Genomic DNA, 6,341 nt, shown 5'->3' with positions numbered 1-6,341 from the left:
AGTTATTTACGGCATTGGCTTGTTCATTCAACACTCCTCGAAAGGCAGGTATTGTAGGACAGTTTTCAGTTGTGTGAATGTTGCAATCACAGATGCCGCCGAAAACAATTTCATTGACCTTATCCTTCTTTCCTTCCATGGCCTCAACTTTCCTTATGAGCGTAGTCACTTTACACTTGAGATCATCCTCTTCTTTCAAGAGATATAATCCACCTTTCTCCTTTGATTGAGTTGGCCTAGACGTGGTGTTCGACTTTGGGTAATAGTCCCAAGATTGTGTTTTTTCAGCCAAACTATCGAGGTAGTCCCATACCTCGTCGATGTCTTTATTAATGAACTCTCCATTACACATTGTCTCGACCATTTGGCGCATGGAAGATGTCAGTCCATCATAGAAAAAATTTGTAATGCGCCACGTTTCAAATCCGTGTTGTGGGCATGAACCGGGACCAAATCTTTGAACCTTTCCCAACATTGAAAGAATGTTTCATCTTCCTTTTGGGCAAAGTTCATGATCGCTTTTCTGAGGGTAATCGTTTTATGATGTGGGAAGAATTTTTTTATGAATTCCCTCTGCATATCGTTCCATGTGCCAATGGATCTAGGACGCAGTGAATGTAACCACGTCTTAGCTTTCTCTTTTAAGGAAAAAGGAAAGAGTTTCAGCCTAATTGTATCCTCAGATACATTAGGAAAACATAATGTAGCTATAATTTCATCGAACTCTTTCAAATGCAAATATGGACTCTCTGATTCAAGTCCATGAAATTTGGGAAGGAGTTGGATAACTCCTGGCTTGATGTCCATTTGTCCTGTGTTTTCAGGAAAAATCATGCATGAGGGCGTACTCACTCCCGCCGGTTGTAGAAAATCTCGTAAAGTACGAGGCGGGGGTGCCTGTTGCACCTCATTCTCATCATGGTTATCCTCCACCCTGGGTGGAAGTAGAGGAGGTTGGTCTTCAGCCATAACCTCAGTTAACTCAGGGGATTTCGAGCGGTGTCTAATCCTGCGATGGATAGTCAACCCCTCAACCACTCCTCCTTCAGTCAAGAGACGTCGAGTGTTGTCACGGGCCCACTTGGGCATGAAACACTCGCAGCCCTCGAAAAAACCTAATCCTAAGAAGGAAAATCTAGAAAGAGAGGGAGAATTGGAAAGGGATTACCAAATTGAAGCTCCTAAGTTAAGGACCTGCAAAATAAAACAAAAATAAGTTAGATTCTATAAAGGAGAGAAACGATACTTTAAAAGAAAAATAACAGTAAAGTAATTTCTAAAAGAAAGTATTCTTTAAAGAAAAACGGAAATTTCTAAAGTAAACTAGGAAAGCCTAAACTAAAAAGTAAATTACTACAAGAAAATTGAAAAATAGAGAGTAGGGAAGGAGTGTACCAAAATAGAGATTTCTATCTTAAAGGCCTACAAAATAGGAAGGTTAGTTTCTAAACAAAAATCCTAAAAATAAATTAAGAAACAGAATTAGATTCAAAAAGTGTTAGAATTAGAAAGTTAATAGAACCAAAATAGAAAGTCAATTTCTAAATAACCTAAATTCTAAAAATAACCTATTTCCTACAGAACAGAGGATACTAGAATTAGAAAGTTTCTAAGATCTAAACCCTAATTCTATAAAAAGAAAAAGTAGAGAATTTAGGAAAGAATTACCAATTTAGAGATTTTATGTCAGGATCCTACAAAACAGGAAACAAGTTAGTTCTAAAAATCAAATAGAAAAAATCTAAAACTAAAGTTAATAAAATCCTAATCTTATCCTAATTCTAAAACTAATTAATTTCAGAAAATCGTAACTATCAGTCCCCGGCAACGGCGCCAAAAACTTGTTCACACCCCAAGTGCAGGGTTGTGATGTAGTAATAAACTCGGTAAGACCGAGGTCGAATCCACAGGGACTGATACCTGTACGTTATCTGAAACCAAGTAGAACTAGAACTAGACTAAGATGTGATCTAAACCAAATAGAATTTAGGAAATAATTGTGGAATAATTATTTAAAACTTTAAGGAATTCAGAGGACGAAAACTAGGGATTCAGAGGATCCACTTGTAGAGATCAGGGAGATCGTATGCCACTATCACAAATTATGAAAATTTACTGAACTGCCATTGATATAGGTTTCAAGAGATGAAAGGTGTATGAATTAGAGTGGATTCCATCACCAAACCATGCCCAGGAGACAAAGCAAACAACAGAATTAATCTAATTATCAATCAATCAACATGCCATGAAGGTCAGGAAGGTACTGTCATCCTACCATGCCCATGGGACAATGATGAACAACAGAGGTTCCTGACTTCATAAACATAAAAAGGAAAGGAATATTCAAAGCCATTGCACGCCCATTGTAATTTCAGTCACAATATGCCATTAAAAACTAAGAAAAATATTCCTTTAATAATCAACTATATCAACTTCAGTTTAGAAATTTAAATTAAAGGCATAAAGTAGGTTCTCCCATCTCGCTACAAGCTTCACCTCTTAGCCCTAGCTAAGAGGATTAGCCACGCATGGATGGGCTAGATCTCATCAGAAATTTGAGAAGAAAAGCATAATAAAAAGAAAAACAAAGAAAAAACCTTCTTTCTTCTCTCCCTGTCTTTCTCTCTCTCCTGTCAGATCTCCAGCCGTCTGCCCAAGCTCCTTCAATCCCTGATCGTGCACAGCAGCAGCAACTGCTCCACGTTCGGCAGCCAATCCGTTTTCCTTCCCACGTTCTCCACAGCAGCCCCAAAACTCCCTATTTTCTGTTCTTTTCTTTTATCTCCCCCCCTTTTCTCCAAACCGAGACCTCCTTTTAAAGATGAACAGCCTCCTCCCAGAGCTGCTGACGAGTCCCGAACGGAATAGGTTGCGGAACCCGTTTTTTACGCAGCCAGCTTGCATACGAACGCAAAACAGTTGCGTTTGAATGGATTTTGAGATGGCGGAACGTCCTAAATTCCGTTTTTTTTCTTCTTGGTTGGGGAAAAGACCCACTTATAAGGATTTTGGCCGGTTTGGATCGGCAATCCGACAGTGATAGAGATCACAGTATACCCCACAAGCTCCAGTTTTTACGGTCGTGCGCGGGCTGCGTAAACAGAGCCCGGATTTTAGACGCTGGACTCTCGGTGGGACCCACTTACCTTGTCGCTTGAGAAATCCAAACCGTCCACCAGATTCCCTTAACAATTTCAGTCGAGTATGGGTTTGTTTGGATCAGTTTTGGTGCGGCCCAGAGAATCTTTCTTGCTACCGTTCGTTCTATGTTTGAACGGCTGGAATCCTATCATTACTGTTTCTTCGCATTTTGCCACCTAGGCCTTAGTGGCATAGGCCATACGAATCTCATGGACAGTCCGGATCATCTCACTGCATCACGGTGGTGGGCCACAAAATTCACCCGCAGCCTCTGCTTCTGCCGCAGGAATGAAGTCGAGTTGGAGAGGGAGAGCTCGGTCAATGGACCGTTTGACCGGGCTTTGTGTTGTTGTGCACGGCCAGTGCACATGTACACCATGCACACTCATCTCATATGGGGTCCACGTATGAATTTTTTCGAGGAATCTGCACCGTCCGTCTGGTTCTTCATATGTTTTAAGGCGTTGAGACCGAAGATGAGGTGTATCCAGCGATCAGGTGGGCCCCAGATCAGTAATTTGTGGGCTGATCTGTCCGTTGGGCCACTTTCACAGTGATCCAGGAGCTGAAATTTTACGTGTACGGTTCATTTATGGTCCTCAGACTACGTATGGAGTTTTGAACTGATCAGATGGTGGGAACCCTATGATCTTGCATTCTGGACACTTTTCAGGCCCCTTGAGCTTCAATTTCTCGCTTTTCTTGGATCCCTGGCGTGTAATTTCATCAATCTTGGTCCCCTGGAGTCCGTTCCTTGCCTTGGTGCTCTCGGAGCGTCAAATCCATGCTTTTACTACCCTTTTTCAGTCCATGCTCGTGAATACGCCCTGCATCACAAATATGATTAAATCAGGCCATTAAGCGGCATCATGCTTGTAAATCCAGGCAGTAACTGGGTCTGATATGCAATATTTGAACCTCAACAAACATCACGCATCTTGAAATTCTAAGTGCAAGAAGGCCGTCAAAATCGCTTCGAATTCATATGAAATTCTAGAAAAATTTAAAAATTTTCACAATTTCTGCTCAAGACTAAGAAAATACTGATTAGGTTTCCTAATCTCCCACCCCCAACCAAAAATCTACATTGTCCTCAATGTAAAAGAAATAAGCATGCAATGCACATGGGACAAAATAAGTAAATGAGAAGTGATGGGAAGATAATACCTGAAAGAATCAAGAGGCTTTCCATAGCTATTTACGTAAAAGGGGGTCAGTACAAGAGAGAAACCATCAAAAGTAAAGACAAAATCCAACCTATACCACTTTCGCAGGTGCTCTCGATTGCATTTAGCATATGCAACAAGCCTTTAAACCCCTAGGTTGCCCCTAGTGGACGAATTGTAGTCTCGTGAGGGTTTGCAGTAATGTTACCCACAAACATTGAACTAACTAATGAAATGTAATGAAGAACTGGGTTGCCTCCCAGTAGCGCTAAGTTTACCATCTTCAGCTAGAGAAATAAAGCAACTACCCTAGTCCTAAGAAAACAGGAAACCTACCTATACCTCCATCAGACTAGGAGATCAATCCTGGTAAACAGGATCAGTCAGAGGCATGGACATGTCCTCTGAATCAAATTTCTCGACAAATGATTTCAATCGATGTCCATTGACTTTAAACTCCTTGCCATTGTCGGGATCTCTTATCTCAACGGCCCCATATGGAAAAACAGTGACAACAATGTAAGGGCCGGTCCAACGAGATCGAAGCTTACCCGGAAAGAGATGTAATCGAGAATTGTACAAAAGGACCTTCTGACCAGGCGTGAATGATTTTCGCAAAATGTGTTGGTCATGAAATGCTTTCATCTTGTCCTTGTAAATTCTCGAATAATCGTACGCATCATTCCGGATTTCCTCAAGTTCATTCAACTGAAGTTTGCCTAACGAGTCAGCGTTGTCCAGATTGAAATTAAGATTTTTGACCGCCCAGTACGCTTTATGTTCCAGCTCCACAGGCAAGTGACAAGCCTTCCCATAGACAAGTCTAAAGGGAGACATTCCAATAAGGGTTTTAAAGGCAGTACGGTATGCCCATAAGGCATCGGTCAATCGGATTGACCAATCCTTACGATCTGGGTTAACCGTTTTCTCCAAAATGTGTTTGATCTCCCTATTGGAAATCTCAGCTTGTCCACTTGTCTGTGGATGGTATGGGGTGCTCACCTTATGAGAGATACCGTATTTCTTCATTAAGCTCTCGAATGGTCTATTACAAAAGTGTGAGCCCCCATCACTAATGATGGCTCGAGGCGTTCCGAATCGAGAAAGGATATTTTCTTTTAGGAATTTAATGACCGTGCGATGGTCATTCTTTCGACATGGAATCGCTTCAACCCATTTAGTGACATAATCCACGGCGAGCAAAATATACAGATTCCCAAACGATTGGGGGAATGGTCCCATGAAATCGATTCCCCAGCAATCAAATGCTTCAATGATAAGGATGAGATTCAAAGGCATCATATTTCGACGGGACAACGCTCCCAATTTCTGACAACGCTCACAAGCTTTGCAAAACTCATGAGTGTCCCTAAACATAGTGGGCCAGTAAAAGCCATACTACAGAATCTTGACCCTGGTCTTTTTAGCAGAAAAGTGACCACCATAAGCCTGTGAGTGATACAAGGAGATGACACTCTGATGCTCATCGTCTGGCACACATATCCTTAAGATTTGGTCTGGACAATATTTAAACAAAAACGGATCATCTCAGGAAAAGTTACGTACCTCAGTGAAAAATTTCTTCTTATCTTGCGCAGTCCAATGTGTCGGTATAGAAAATTAGCAATATTAGCGAACCAAGGTGAATCGGAGACTCTAATCAATTGTTCCTCAGGGAACATGTCATTGATATGGGTTGTCTCAATGGATTCGAGGTATTATGGCGAGAAAGGTGATCGGCCACTACGTTCTCTACTCCCTTTTTTATCTTTAATTTTCAAATCAAATTCTTGGAGTAGAAGGATCCATCGTATCAAACGGGGCTTAGAATCATTCTTAGAAAGAAGATACTTAAGTGCCGCATGATCCGTGTAGATAATGATCTTGGATCCGATCAAGTAGGACCTAAATTTGTCCAAGGCGAACACTACGGCTAAGAGTTCCTTTTCCGTAGTCGAGTAGTTCACACGAATTTAAAGTTCTACTTGCGTAATGAATGACGTGGGGCCTCTTATCTTTTCTCTCGGCCTAGGA

The 6,341-nt window shown here is 41.3% G+C and overlaps 1 non-coding gene across 1 annotated transcript; it reads left to right on the top strand.

Annotated features, from left to right (window-relative positions):
* The first annotated feature begins 422 nt into the window (after positions 1 to 422).
* On the top strand, positions 423 to 531 carry LOC131244793 (small nucleolar RNA R71). The gene has a single exon (XR_009170568.1). It is a non-coding gene; the product is annotated as a small nucleolar RNA R71 (small nucleolar RNA).
* The last annotated feature ends 5,810 nt before the right edge of the window (positions 532 to 6,341 follow it).

Source organism: Magnolia sinica, chromosome 4, assembly GCF_029962835.1.
Source record: "Magnolia sinica isolate HGM2019 chromosome 4, MsV1, whole genome shotgun sequence".
Lineage (NCBI taxonomy): Eukaryota > Viridiplantae > Streptophyta > Magnoliopsida > Magnoliales > Magnoliaceae > Magnolia > Magnolia sinica.
This window is presented reverse-complemented; position numbering and strand designations above follow the sequence as displayed.